The following is a 14,628-nucleotide window of genomic DNA, read 5'->3' on the forward strand; positions in this document are numbered from 1 at the left end:
ATCAGTTAATGTAAGATAAATACATAATTTATGACCCGTAATCAAATGTCTTATAATAAAAGGCCTAATTTGACACCGTGGCTACATTATGTCCATTAAAGCTCGTTTTTTACAGGTACTGCCAATAAAGCTCATGCACATTGGTATAGAACAGGGCATAGAAGAAAGGTGGAAAAAGTGAAGTAAATTATGCTATAAAATATTTAATACCAATTTCCAGCTCATTAATCAGACAAAACATCAGAGAGAGCCAACAGTGCCATTTCCCGGGCTTCTCTGGAGACACAGTGTCTGCTGTGTTGGATGAGCGTTTTCGGCAGAGCCCTTCTCAGTTGTCCTGTGTGCCAGAAAAGGGCTTCTTCCCACACCAAGTTTGGTTAAAATGGAGCGTTGGACACCAGGCACTCCTGCTGGAAGTCGAAACTCCTGAGGCCCCACCAGTGCTCAGGGGTCAAATGAGGGATAGCCCAGCTCTATCCTGTGGTAAATTCTGAGAGTCTTTATGGACTCAGATCTCAACTCTTATCATGAAATCCTCTAACCCTTGGAGACCTGTGTCTGACTTCCTTAAATTTCCAGAATCTATCTCCTGTCCTATGTAGCAGACCTTTCAGGGTCAAGGAATTTCTTTGTCTTATTCTTGATTTCCTGGTTCTCATCTGGAAATCTGTTGCTTTTGCACTGTGACCATTGACTTGGATCTTTGCATTCTACCCAGGAACAGGAAGTCCTTACCTGCACTCTACTAAAAAATGCCCTGATGCTTTACTTTCACATCTGCTCCACTGGTTGTCCCTTCCTCCCTCCATCAGCACAAGCTCAGGTTTATAGGTTACAATTGCCTATCATTTCAGACTCCTATTGATCTGTCAGTGCATATAGCTTTAGCTCAACACTGTAGAGGAAACCCTTCAGTTTCACACCTACCAATTACAGAAAGATTATGATCCATTCAGAGATAATCAAAAACATTTCACCCAGAAAAGTAAATAAATAAATAAAAAAGGTTAAACCAACTCCTGAGTTGTTAAAATAATAAAAGTGGGGCAAGGACATCAACAGGCCAAAAAGAATGCCCAAGCTTGGCAATTCCAACTGGGACTATCTAATATCTACACACACAGCTGGTCATTTGGTGAGAATAGCTGCTTAATCCCTCTTTAGAAATGAGTAAATTCAGGCAGATGCAGCTTAAAATGCCAAGTTAGATGTCAGCATGCTAATGAAAGGAGCTTGGATTTGGGAGACAGATATACCCAGGTTTGAAGGACAGCCCCTGTGTGCACTATTTTACTTTAAGCATCTTCTTTAAACTTGTAGTACCCAAACTTCTTCATTTCAGCTTTTTAAGGTTCTTTGAAAAATAAATGAAATAGCAAATGTCAAGTTAAAAACATAGCATGCAATTATGTAATAATTAGTCACATCTCCCATCTTCCTCCTGTATGCTGCTATGTCTTTTATTTGGGGAGGGATGTTGGCTCTTCTGTGTAGAAATTGGCCTACAACCACGGTACCCAACACTCCTTAAATTCCACTATGTGTATGGTACTGATTATGACCCTATTTCATGCTTCTCAATGGAGGCAGGATGAAATGGATTAGGGGGCCAGCAGGAAAAAAATCTCACTCTTTATGAATAATGCATAGGTGCGCATTTAGTACATAAGGAGATTCACATAATACCTGTGGTATTGAAACTTCATTGGGGTGGAGATTAGGAAAACATGCTTAAAAAGACTTTTTAGGGAGCAGAGTGTGAGAAAGCAGTTGATAAATTCTGCTCTGTTTAATTGCAGTACTCAAATTTCTCCTGCCACTATCCTACTAAGTGTACCCCAGAATGGTTAGAGGTGAATGAATCCTCCACAGCTGCAGAGGTAGTGAGCGATAATCACAGGATATAAATAAAACAGACCTCTGGGTAGTTTTACTTTTAGAGGGAGAGGTGGAAAAATTATACATAATATAGTAAAAGCCATTGCAAGAAAATTGGTCCCACCTTCCTTAATTCACAAAAGTCTGCTGGCCTCTGATTGAACATAGCAGAAGTACTTTGGTTCCACAATAGTAGAACCATTGACACCTTTGGATCAAAAACCCTAGAATTCTTCTTTTTAAAAGTACTAATGTAGCCGTGGATACTTCTTGCTTGGAAGAATTGTGAAACCTGAAATTTAGTTATGTCTGTGCTAGGAAAGTATGAAATGCCAGTTAACATATCTAGAACTCATTTGCCTAATCTGTAAAATCTGTGCATTCTGCCTCCTTCCTTCCCTCCACCCTTAGTTCTTTCCTTCCTTTCCCTTCCTTTATAGTAGCAAAAAATTCTTTTCAAAATGACATCTCTTATTAGACCTTAAGTGTGAAGTAGAAGGTACAGGTTCTGAGTCTTCCTTGTTCCTCCTCTCATGTCTTTGACTTTGACACATAAGAACTGACTTGGGTTTCCTAAACTGACTCTAACACAACTTTTTGTTCTAGAACCTTCTGTGGACTGGTCTGTTTTGGAGTACTTCTGTTTTCAGATGCCATGCTGAGTCCTACAATGGGATAGTCTTATTCTTGCTTCTCACTTGACTTGTTGGTCTTGGACCACCACCTCTACTGTTCTGTAGCAAAGTTTGCGAGTGTTTTTATTATTTTTTATTTTATTTTATGTGTATTTATTATTGACTTTAATTTTTCAGGCCATGTGCACTTGAAAAATTAAAGTTGATAATATAAAGTTTGCATTTCTTGTTTATTTAGTTGACTTGTAATGTGTTTTATTATAAAAATCCCATTTGTAAATGCTCATAGAAAATTATTTATAATGTGAACTTAGGCATATTTTTCACCAACAGTCATCCGCTTTAACCAAATATTTAGTATGTCCCAATGTTCAGTTTTCTTCAAGAGAAATGCATTTTGACATATTCAAAGACTGTTTTATGATTTTAGCAACTGAGGTCAGCAGAGCATCAGCATGTTTTCAAGAAAAGTATAATTCAGAATTCTGCATTATTAATTAATCAGCAGTAGTGGCATTCAAATGCGAAAATTTTTATGTTCAACGACTAGAAGTTTTTTGTTTTTTTTTTTTACTTTCTTTTGTTGGCTTTTTCTTTTGGTAGTGATTAAGGAAATGTACAGGGCTCTTTGAAATTAAAAGAAAACAGTGCAGAGCATCATGAATGTGTCAGCTTTCCAAGGGTTTACCTAAGTCCCAGCAAAAATTACCATGCTACTTTTCTGTACCATGGGTTTATATTTTACTGATTTTCTTTGTTTAGAAAGATAAAAATATAATTACAAATATAAAGACTTGAGTTTTTATGATGCGATCAATGACAAGGATATTGAAATTGGCCTAAAAAGTCATTGAAATCAAGTGTTTGGCACTGACTATTAAGCTGCATGTGGTTTGCAAACTCTCCCCAAGATTGTTTGAGATGAGGCTTAGTTTGCATAATTACAAGAGTGTGTCCTTCTATTTGAACTAATGGTGAGATTGCATCTTTAAAAATGATGATGACTTATACTACTTATATCAAAAGATTTGTTTGTGTATGGGAATCACAGCAATTTCTTCTCTCCCTATAGATTCTAAACTGATTGCAAAATTAATAGGGTTATAAATAAAAAAGAAAATTACCATCTTCATTACTAGTAAATATGTGTTGGAAAAACTAATTTGGATTTGAAACTAAACATTGGCCTCCCAATGCATCACCCTTTCCCAGTAGCCAATTCTGGTTCTTGAGACTCATTATGAGAGAGAGAAAGAGAGGAAAAAAAAAAAAAAAACTCTGCAGAGCTGAGACTTCCCCTGCCAGTCATGCCATCTGAGGCCATTTCTTATGACAGTAGTAGCAGGGAGAAGAATGTGTCTCCTACAGCCAGCTGCTTCCAAAAAGAGAGCCTGGAAGGAACTGAGTGGTACTCTCTTTGTGTCTGACTGATCAGATAAATCACTCCCTCTTCCAGTGGGAAACATATGGAAGATATCTAGGCAAGAAATAGATTAGGCAAACCTCTGTTTAGAGTTGGTAGTAGAAAACTCTAAGGTGACCATTAATATTCCAACTTAGAAAAAGAAAAAGTAATCTGGTAGAGGTCAAGGAGTCAGTCAAGGTCACAGGTCTGGTAACTGATGGAGCAAAACCTCAGATGTTCTACCCAGTAAAGCTGACTCAGTCAAAAGCAGAAGACTGAAAGTCTGGGCAACTGCACATCTGCTCATTAACTCCTTGCAGAGAGGCTGCCACAGGAGTTTTCAACAGCTTGGACCCATCTTGTGCTAAAGTCTGTTCTTCAGGGAAAGATGATAATTACTCTCTTAGCACAGTCCTGCTAATCATTGGTACATGGTACTTTCTTTGGGAGAAACTTCACTCGATTTCCTTGAGCCCAGATATTCTTTGCCTCATAGTCATACCTGCCCTCCACCCCTGTCCTTAGTCCTCAACTCTGCTTCATCCCTCTAGTTCTGTCACCTCTCAAAATGTGGGAGACACTTGCTCTGTATCTGGACATTGCTCTCTATCTCTCCTGCTGTGAGCCCTGCAGCTCCATTTTGAACATCGCTCCTGGTTGCTTAAGGTTAGATCCTTTTTAACCTCCATTTCCTTCCTGAAGCATATTAAAATTAATTAAGATCATTAACCAAAAAAGAGGGAGAAAAAATTTCCTAGAACAGGTTTATTAGATGAGAATATTTTATCCACCCTACTCTCTAATAAAAACAAACAAGCACTACTCAGCAGACTGGAAAGGGAGGCTTGCAAGTTCAAGGTCATTCAGAACAACTTTGCAAGACCCTGTCTCAAAATAAAACTACAATGGGGACTGGGGTTATAGCTCAGTGGTAAAGTGCTTGTATCGCATGAAGGAGGCCCTGGCTTCAATTCCAGCACCACCCCCCACCAAAAAAAGAGACAAATAAACGAAACTGAACAAACAAAATGTCCTCAAAAATCATTTCCAGGAAATTCAATACACAACCCACCACCCCACTGCCATTTTTATCCCCATGTATGTTGGTGCCATTCTATGTTTGACATTTATCTTAGCAAAAATAATAAAGTTTATGAACTTGGAGAAGCTCTCCAGACAATATTCAAATGGGGTTATCATGTATTTATTTGTGACTTCTGCTTATATTACTTCTTTGATCATATATCAGCTTTACCAAGAAAAAGAGGTCCACTTGACAGAATTAATTTTGAGATTTATGTGTAAAGAATACCTTTTTTAAATAAAACTACCTACACCTTTACCTATAAAGACAGTGTTTGCAACATAATAAATATAATTATGTTCAAAATATGGGTTAAGTCTAATTTTATAAAAACAATTCTATTTAGTTAAATATTACAATGTTGTTAATGTGACCAAATCATATCAATAAATAACTGGTATGAGATGGAGTAGCAGGAACAAAGCCTCAGGACACAGAAAATCTAGGATAGGGACTGGCTATAACATTTGCTGTGTGACTTTGGCCTTGAGCAAGTCAGAGACCCCTTTTATATCTCAATAAATTGTGTGAATAATAAGACCGAACTCACAATTGTCTAAGGATGAAATTAAAATAAGATAATGAATATATGGTTTTTAACACAATTCCTGGCACATAAAAGAGTTCTTCATAATTGCTAATTATGTAATTATGGGATTGTTAAGACGTGAAAATTCAGCATAATTAATACTACACAATGAAAGAAAGAAAGGAGTTCTTGCTTTATTACTCTTCTCTGAAGTCAAATTCCCAATTTAGACATTGATACTAAAAGACAAACAAACTAATGAGGAACACATCTTGCAGAAATCTATAAAATCTGTGGGAATGATTAATGTCTTCTGAAATTATTGAAGGCTAGATTGGAAACAGTGAGAGCTTGTCCACACCTATAGATTTATTATTTTCTTATATTATTGAAGTTTTTTCCAAATATGATCTCATTTTGTTCTTTCAAAAAATGTTCTATTGTTAACCTAATTTTAAAAATAAGAAACCTGTGGCTAAGAAAAAACAATTTGGTTATGTGTTCACAGAAGTTGTAGGAAAGGAGTAAGAAGGAAAATTCATATGCTCTTTTTTGTAGTTCCTCTCGTTTGTAGGGTGGCGCCATGACTTCTAACAGAATGAAACTTTGACAAAGTTAAGATCTGTACTTTTATATGTACATACTTATAAAATGAAAGCACTCTAAATTTGTGAGTAATCCTTTTCTTAAACTGAAGTTCCTTGAAGAAGCACATAAACTTTTTATGAAAATGTAAATGACAAACAATATCCATTTCATTGTAAATGCCTGTAAAATGAAGATAATAGAAACACACTATTTTTAGTTTTTGAACATTTGTAACAATGTTGGATGAAGTTTCATTATAATAAAAGAAGATGGGCTATATTGAGTGAATTGTCAAGGGCTACATTGTGTAAATTGTGTAGGGTCTATGAAGAGGGAAATTATGTTTCTGTGAAATAGTATATAACTTTGTAAAACTTCTAAGATGATAGTAGTTTTGTGGAATAATTCTTGCTTTTGAAAATTTAAGATAAGCCAGTTTGGTGAGAATCTTCAACCTTAGACCTAACAGTGTATAGAGTAAATATAGATTAAGGAACCTCTAATGATTTGAAATATTCTTTCCAAAGATAAAACATGGAGAAGATATTCAATTCTTCTTTGCAATTATTGACATAATTATCATGGTGTAAAAGAAAAAAATAGTATAACTTGGATTTGAATGGTTCAGAAATTGACTCCTATCTTGAATCTCATTTAAGGTTTTGAACATATTAGTTAACTTCTCTAATCTACCCTTTCTTTATTTTTAAAACGGAAACCTACCAAGATTATTCTAGAATTAGTGATTATCTATTTGAAGAGTCTATACTATGTGTACAGATTCCATAAAAAGTGGTAATTTTCTGAGTTTGAGTTTTTCTGAAGTAGAAGTCTGAGATGAAGACTTGAGTGCTAGTTGTGTGTTTGGGGGGGAAATTCTAGAAGGAGGAGGGAGAAAGAGTAACTGAGTCAGGACAGGACGCAGAGGTATGTAAAGGTGGACAGTAGTCCTCAGAGACTTTGCCCTTCTGAGACCCCTGAAAATGTGTAGACTACCTCCCCTATTATCCGTGGGAATGTCAGGAGGCTGGAGCATTTGTCCACAGCACACTTAGTATTCTGTAAATATTTCCTTCTTCTAATTTAATTTTAAGAACTAAGCTACATGCTTAAGTATATTACTTGTTGGTCAAGATGTTATAGTTTTTGACTGCCAAAGCTCTCTCAGGCTTTATTCAACAGAATACTGCTACTATTTCAAGAGAATCATGGTTAACATGGGGGAAATTGGCTGAAGTGAAGGTGGTATTCACATTAGGGGACTTAGATGGGGGAGAAAGAGGAATTAAACAGGACACACATATTGTTAAGGTGATATATTAGTCAGTTTTCCATAGAAGCAAATAATAGGATGTATCTGTATCTATATCTATATGTCTATGTCTATATCTACCTATTTGAGTAACCAATACATATCAAAGATGTACTTAGATTTGATATATAATATCAATTGATAAAGCAGTATACAATATTTAGCACATAAATACTATGATATGATACCACAACTACATATAATGGAAGGAAGACTAGGAGATACAAAATCTATATTCAAGTCTCCACATAGTATGTGCTTAGAGAACCAAATGGACTTAAAGCAGCCATAAAACTAATCTGAGTCTTAGTACCTATAATAATAAAATTCACACCCCACTGTGATATTTAAGTGAGGAATCTAATATGAAAATTAAAAAAAATTGCTCAAATGCAGTATTTTAGTATAACTATTACCCTGAGACTTTTTACACACTAATTGTAAACCAGTTTTGTAAATCAGTTTTAATGTGACAACAGTAGTACAACATTTAGGGGGACTTGAGACATACTGTTGAGACATCTTTGAGAATTAAATTCAAATAACCGGAACACTTCACGTAGAGAATAACTTGCATGTAAGTAAATATCATGTATGCATGTATTTCATACGTGGCCACTTAGGCAAAGAGACTTTATGATCCAGAATCATTTGTCTGACTCTGAAAGCCTAACAAATAACATGACTCTGCAGAGATGTTACACTTTATAAGAGCACCATACCGAATGATCTCATAAAAGTTTGAAGACTTCTCTTTCTCCTCTTAAAGTTTTGAAGTTTTACCTTCATCCAGTGCCGCCCTCATTCTCTGAAAGTTGCACATGTGTCAACCTGATTGGACTAAGAGATGAAGGTGTGAAGGTGCTTCTGGAACAGACCAGCAGCATTGGGATCCTTAGATGAAATAAGGTCTTTTGCCCTCACCAATGTGAGTGAGCCTCCTGCAATCCCTTGAGGGCCTGGGTGGAACAAAAAGGCAACAAAAGGACAAATTCTATCTTGGTTTCTTCTTGATGTAGAACAGCCTTTTCTCCTGCTCTTACACATGTCTCTTCCTGATTTGGGGGATTTGGTATATGCTGGTCTCACCCATCAGTGTCTCACCCCACCACCCAATTCTTTAGGTCTTTGACCTCAGACTGGGAGTTACTCCATTGTCCGTGGCTTTCTGCATTCCCCAGTTTTCTGATGGTGCATAGTGAGTATTCTCAGTCTCTATTTGTGTGAGCCATTTCTGTATAAACATCAAAATTACAACATGATTTATTATATTAAAATATTTTTTCTATAAAGGTATATACATACATGGAAGCATGGTGTATTGGTGACCTACTCTAAAAACACAGACTCAAGATAATGCTAAAATTCAAGATCTTATTAATATCTTCATTATTAGTTGCTTGACTCTGAAAAATATTACAGTAAAACCAGAAGAACTCAGAAGAACTATAAAACAATCCTTATTCATGAAGACCTTGCAATCTAATTTTGGAAACAATTCTAATTTCTGAAGAAAAATCATAAACAGTATATAATCAGTTGCCTAAGCCAATAGTGTAGGAAAAACATTCAGAAATGTGAAATGATGATAAAATTGAATATGTAGGGATACCCAAAGACATTTTAAGGAACTGAAAAGTAAAAACTATTTTCCTAATTATACTAAGATGTCATTTATCTTTTCCACTGAACTGACATTTACACGATCAGTGTAAGTGCTGGTTTGGAAAAGTGCTGGTGTGTTAACATGAATCAAAACACTTAATGCCAAAATTGTGCTGTTAGTCATTGTAGTTTTCACCACTACGCCATTAGAGTGTTTTAAACAACCCAGTTTCACTTGAGTGCTATTGATAAAACAGTCAGAATTATTAATTTGACTAAGTCTAATTTACCAGTTTTCTACATGAAAAAGAAGCACTTTTCTTACTTACCCAAACATGATGGTTGTTTCAAGGGAGTTTGAACTGTAAACCAGTTGCTTTTTTTCACAATGCCATTTTTAGGAATGACTGACAGATAAATTAGGGTTATTCAAACCTGAGTATAAGGCAGATATTTCCTTGGAAATGAATGGAGTAAGCTGGTTGTTTTCAGGAAAATAACTGATTGCATTTGTTGCCAATAATGAAATTTGAGCTTTCAAGCAAAAAATAGATTTTTGGAAAACTTGTATCACTACTCTGAGTGTGATAACTTTTCACTTGTTAAGGGTTTATCTGATGAGATCAGTGATGTTATTAACAAATGTAATATTTTTGGTATTATATAATGAAATATGTTAACATGAAAATATAGCTCAGTGAATCAGTATTTACCAGAAGATAAATGCATGATGTTGCAAGATCATCATGAATACATAAATGCCTATATGAAATCTGTCCAAAGTACAAAATGACTTTTAAAGTAACAGTGTATTGAAAGGTCATTTCTATTATTTTGGATTCTGCATTGTATCTAACCTTTAAGGACTATCAGAGTAATATAATAGGATAGTATCAAAAATATAATTATGAGAAAAGGTTATTAAAATACTCTTCCATTTTCCTACCATATTAATTATGTGAAACTTGGTTTTCATTGTATACTTCAACCAAAATGAATTGCACATTGAATCTGGAGGAAAGTGTAAGAATCCAGTTTTGTCCTCTATTAAGCCAGGATTGAAAAAATATTTGCAAAAATGTAAAAAAAAAAAAAAAAAAAAAAAAAGCACTTATTATTCTTAATAATGTTTTGTTTTGAAAAATAGTTATTTTCATAAATTTTTCTACTTTTTAAATATAGAGTGAGTTTTCTATTTTATTTTTAATTGGTTTAATTTTAATTGGTTTAATTGGTTTAGTTTCAAATATGAGAAATATCAGCAGACATAACTCACATGAACAAAAACTCTCTGGTCTCTTCCCATTTGTGAGGTGACAGAGTGTTCTTGAGACCAAAATGTTTGGTAACTGTAGGTCCAGCAGAAAGCGAATCACTGAGCATTTCTGACTCTTCCATATTGATTCCCTGGAACCAACTCTGTGTTATCATAGGCCAGGTTTTAATTTCTACTTACATTCCCTCAAAGACAAAGCACTTTGTCATTCTTGGACATTTTATTCATAGGTCCTGTGTAGTTTCCCTAGCTTTCTTCCCCAGATACTACTCATCCTTTTACATATCAGAGTCACTCTTGGAGGCCCAGAGCACACCCTCCTCTGCTGTTCTGTACCTCCATGCCTTCGCTTCTGTGCTTTCCTATCTGGAAAGCCCTTCAGCTTTTTTTTTTTTTTTTTTCACTTGCTCTTATCTGGCTTGTCTATTGAGACTTAGATTGGGTTTATCTGCTATATGAATCCAGCTAAATTCCCATTCTGGTCATAGCCCACTTTGTGCTTCTATCCCCCAGTTAGCATTTAGTATGATATGACATTTTATGCTTCAGAAACTCTATCTTCTAGTGGTTGTTATGCCTTCTGAGGAAAGAGACTTTTACCTAATATACAGTTGTTACCTAAAAATGCTTGTTTAATTTGCTTTCTTAATAACTAATATAATAAAAATACAAATTAGAAGAATTAGGTAACTACCTTCAAAATGATTTCAAGTTGAAAAGGTCAGCAAGACAATCTTAGAATAATTTTTGATAAACAAAGCTCTGTATAAATCAAATTTACTTTTTCTCCTTATTGACAAGAAGATCAAATCACAATAAAATGTCCAACAACAGCTTTCAACAATAGATCCAGGTAATCACAACCTTAGCTTTCCAAAAGCAAATGGATCATATAATATTTTTTAACAGCACTTTTGTTTCACAAAGGCCCACTTTAGCATCTTAAGGTCATCGCTTCAAATTTGTTGTCACTAAAATCTGTGCAAAAGTTTTTAAGAAAACAAAGTCATATTATTTTGGAATAAGAGTTTCACCAAACTCTTTTAAAAATCACTATGCTAATTTAATGAGTAAGTTGAGTTTAATTTCTTGTTTGGTTTGAATATGGCCCATAAGTAATTGTTACATTTAAGAGTAAGGGAACTTTCTTACCAATGTGCTTATTTCCCCATAATGATACTAACTTTATCTGGACATAAGAAATACATTTGACCACAGGAATGAAAGATAAGCACTTGCTTTTAATATTTGTTCATATTAATTTTATTGAAATGCATGCTAAAGGCTATAAGCACTTGTTTGATTGTTTACATCCCTAGATGTCATTCCATTGCAGCTATTTCCTTAGTCATAATGGAAGTCTATTAGCATACGGCGTGGGCTGAGTTTGCACAGCTGTCCTTGCCAAGGGCTTCCCTGCAGTTGCTCCATCATTGGGGTAACCAGCTGTTACTTATTTAAAGCCTCCATCATTTTGTATGACAGAGTAACTTAATTATGCCCTGCTTTAGAGATGTTAAATGAAATTATCTTCAAAACAAGTGCACTTCATTTAATATTTTTCTCCATCAAGTACTTGAACTGTGACATTTACGTCATGAGCGCTAAGTAACTAAATGTTTTATAAATTGAAGCTTTCTGATGGGGTAATTATTATTGAAGAAGAGCTCTACTCTAAAGTACCTGTAATAAAAATTGTGGTATCTGATGCTCAAGTCTGCATAGAAGGGTTTTGAGAAAATTAAAATTTGATAAAACAGGTAACAAGTTGTAGTTGTTAGCCCTCTGGACAAGTCAGATTTTCTCTTTCAAATTTTGGATAGGGATACATCACTGATTTTAGGAAGCCCTTCATTAGATCATGAAATCTCTTTATTGGGTCATTAATAGCATTGGAAGTAAAGGAGGAAAGGAGAAATGAAGAGAAGCAGGGACAGATGGAGGAGCAGAGCAGGAAGAGAACAAAGGAAAGAAAAGTGATAATTTAAAAATGGGTACTAAAGATAAGTTTTGTTTCATGAAATTTTTAATTTTAGTTACACACACACACACACACCTTGGATCAAATATAAATGTTTTCCCTAATATAGAACCTCTGTCAGAAAAGTTTGGAAACCAGTTAACCACACGACCATATAAATATTAAATGGAAGTTAACAGTTTAAACTTCTAAATACACTTGTAATCTCACTCACAAATATCTACTCTTCTTCATGATTTTTTCCCTTAGCATTCTTTTTTCAATTACTTTTATAGTGGTAAAATGCACATAACATCAAATTTATCATCTTAATAATTTTAAGCATACATTTCAGTGGTACTAATCACATTCATATTGTAGTGCAATTAGCACTACCTTTCATCTCCAGAGCTCTTCTGGCATAACAGAAACTCCTCAATGCCTACTAAACATTTCTCCTTATTTCCTCTGCTCCTGACCCTGGAAACCATCATTCTACTTTCTCTATGATTTTGTCTCCTCTAGGTACCTCAGATAAGTGAACTCATGTTTATCCTTTTGTGAATGGCTTATTTCACTTATTTCACTTAGCAATGTTCTCCAGGTTTGTTTATGGTGTTGCATGTGTTAGAATTCCTCTTCTATTTAAGGCTGAATAATGTCCTGCTTTATTACCACATTTTGCTTGTCCATTCATCTACCTATGGACACTTGGCTTACTTTCATGTTTTAGCTACTGTGAATAGCTACCATAAACATAGACACTCAGATATTTCTTCAAGGCCTTTCTTTTATTATTATTATTATTATTATTATTATTTGCCATTGAACCACATCCCCAGTTCTTTTTATTTTTTATTTTGAGTCAGGATATAATCAAGTTGCTTAGGACTTCACTAACTTGCTGAGGCTGGCTTTGAACTTACAATCCTCCTTCCTTAGCCTCCTGAGCTGCTAGCATTACAGGCGTGCAACACTGCACCCAGCTCTCTTTCAGTGTTCTGAGTGTGTAGCCACAAGTGGAATTTCTGGATAATATACAATTGCTATTTTAATTTTTTAAATGCACCCTATTTTTCACAGCAGCTTTACTATTCTACATTCCCAACCATAGTGTGCCTAAGGTTTACTGTTTCTCTACCTCCTTGACAACCTGTGTTATTTCTGTTTATTTTTTAGGGCGTTTGTGGGGGCAGTACTGAGAATTGAGCTCAGGGGCTCATACATGCTAGGCAGGTGTTCTACCACTGAGCTACATTCACAGCCCCACTGCTTTTTTGTTTCTTTTTGTTTTGTGTTTGTTGTTGTTGTTTTTAAATAGTAGCTATCTAAATTTGTTTTCTGTTGCTATGAAACAACACCTGTGATATGATTTACAAAGAAAATAGGTTTATTTAACTCATAGTTTTGGAAGTCCAAGATCATGGAACCAGCATCTGCTTGATATCTTGTGGAGGCTCTACTGCTGGGCCAGGAGGGGGCTTCACGTGTCAAATTGGAGCAAGCAAACCAGAGAGAACTTGCTTTTACATCAAAGCCTCTCCTGTGATAGATAACCCATGGCCCTGCTAATCTATTAGTCCCAGAATGGGTTAGTTCATTCAGGAAGGAAAAGCCTCCATGACCCAGTCACCTTCCAGTGGGCTCCCTGGTCTTGCCACTTAATACCTCATAATGGGGATTCAATTTCAAGACCAGGTGGTAGGGACATTCCAACCACAGCAGTACCCACGTGGGTGGGTGTAAGGTGATGTCTCATTGTAGTTTTGACTTGTGTTTTCCTAATGATCGTTTTCTCGTGCACATTAGCTATTCACATATTTTCTTGGGAGGAATGTCTATTTCAATTCTTTGATATTTTTGAATGCAGTTGTTTGTTCTTTTGTTGTTTCCCCTAATGTTTTTAATCTGAGATCATTTTAGACTTACGGAAACATTGCAAAAGTAGCACAGAAAACTCCCAGAGGTCTTCCCCCAGCTTCCTCTAATGTTCAGATCTTATATAACCTTTGTAAGTAAAATGATCAAAACTAGTAAATTAACTTCACATCAACTGCTGACCTTCAGACTTCCGCAGCCTTTGACTGATGTCCTTTCTGCTCCCCAGTGTCAGTTCCAGATCCCACATTGCCTTTAGGTCCCATGCTCCCCTTAGTCTCTTTAATCTGACACAGTTCCTTGGACTTGCTTCAACTTCCACAACCTTAAAGATTTGAATGGTGGTGGTCAGTTCTTTTGTGAAATGTTCCTCACTTTTGTCTTGATAAATTGAATTATGCATTATTTGAAGGATTATCCCCAAATAATACGCTATTATCATTGCACCGTATAAGAGATGTGTGTCTTATGTGTATGT

At 35.4% G+C, this 14,628-nt stretch overlaps 1 protein-coding gene across 2 annotated transcripts in view; it reads left to right on the forward strand.

Annotated features, from left to right (window-relative positions):
* Grm8 (glutamate metabotropic receptor 8) overlaps nt 1-14,628 on the forward strand; it is a 758,935-nt gene that overhangs the window by 701,619 nt on the left and 42,688 nt on the right. The gene's annotated exons all lie outside the window — the stretch shown is intronic.

The sequence above is a fragment of the Sciurus carolinensis genome, chromosome 8 (assembly GCF_902686445.1).
Source record: "Sciurus carolinensis chromosome 8, mSciCar1.2, whole genome shotgun sequence".
Taxonomy (NCBI): Eukaryota; Metazoa; Chordata; class Mammalia; order Rodentia; family Sciuridae; genus Sciurus; species Sciurus carolinensis.